At 42.6% G+C, this 977-nt stretch overlaps 1 protein-coding gene across 10 annotated transcripts in view; it reads right to left on the reverse strand.

Moving 5' to 3' along the window:
• The window catches only part of RBFOX1 (RNA binding protein, fox-1 homolog 1), a 372798-nt gene continuing 372473 nt past the window's right edge, over positions 653 to 977 (reverse strand). For all 10 annotated transcript variants that reach the window (XM_021411693.1, XM_021411692.1, XM_021411696.1 and 7 more), the window contains one exon: positions 653 to 977. This exon is cut by the window's right edge. The gene's annotated coding sequence lies outside the window, so the exon portion shown is untranslated.

Genomic DNA, 977 nt, shown 5'->3' on the forward strand with positions numbered 1-977 from the left:
GAGGCCAGCGCACCAGCTTCCATCACCAGAGCGAAGAGCGGGGCCCGCACACACACTCACACACCAGGCCTGGCCCGCCCTGAGCCCCCACAGCCGTTTCACCTCAGAGGCCAGAGGCAGCCTGTGGGATTTCTGAGATCCTCACATAAGAAATCTCCTGTTTAAATGCAGTCATTTTAAAACACACTTTTCCCTACAAACAAAAAAACCACAATCCTTCTTCATGTGCCTGAAAAAAAAAAATACCTAATCCTGAATAAAACTGCGGGCTAACGTTCAGCCCAGTCCCTCTACTGAATCTCCTCACTCTGCTGTCTGACAAAGCAGTGGCCAAGCATGAGCCAGCTGGTGAGGTTACTGCCCCCTGGGCCCTGGCACACACACACACACACACACGTGTGCACACACACACCCTCACACGTACACACACATGCCTGCCCAGCTGCCGCGCTCCTCAGCTCCCAGCAGGAGCCCTGCCAGAGCACACCTGCGCACCTAACAGACAGACGGTGCTGCTGGGGACAGCTCTGCGGTCCGAGGAGGAAAAAAAGGAAAAGCAAAATGATTTTGAACACCAACATATTTTTACCTTTTCAGACTAAGCTTTTATTTTGATATTACAAACCATTTTTCTTTATTCACAAATCACGGTAGTGATATAAACACTAATTTCTAAAGACAGATATACACATTTTCTGGGTTTGTAGGTTTTTGTATTTTCTTTTTTAATCTGTTTAGAAGTCACTATATTTCACAGATGGTAGTAATCTTTTTTTTTCATAAGTCATATTATCAGTAGTTATTTATATAAGTGAAAACATTCCCAATATATATTGTAAAAAAATTTCAAACGCTTTTCTTACATAACTATTTCAGACATACATTTTAAAATGACTACTAGGAATACTGTAGGAGCTTTATAAACAAAATAGTTTCTAATATGGGCTGCACCCTCAACCTTTCAAGATTATTTTAAT

This window comes from Numida meleagris, chromosome 13 (genome assembly GCF_002078875.1).
Source record: "Numida meleagris isolate 19003 breed g44 Domestic line chromosome 13, NumMel1.0, whole genome shotgun sequence".
NCBI classification, from domain to species: domain Eukaryota; kingdom Metazoa; phylum Chordata; class Aves; order Galliformes; family Numididae; genus Numida; species Numida meleagris.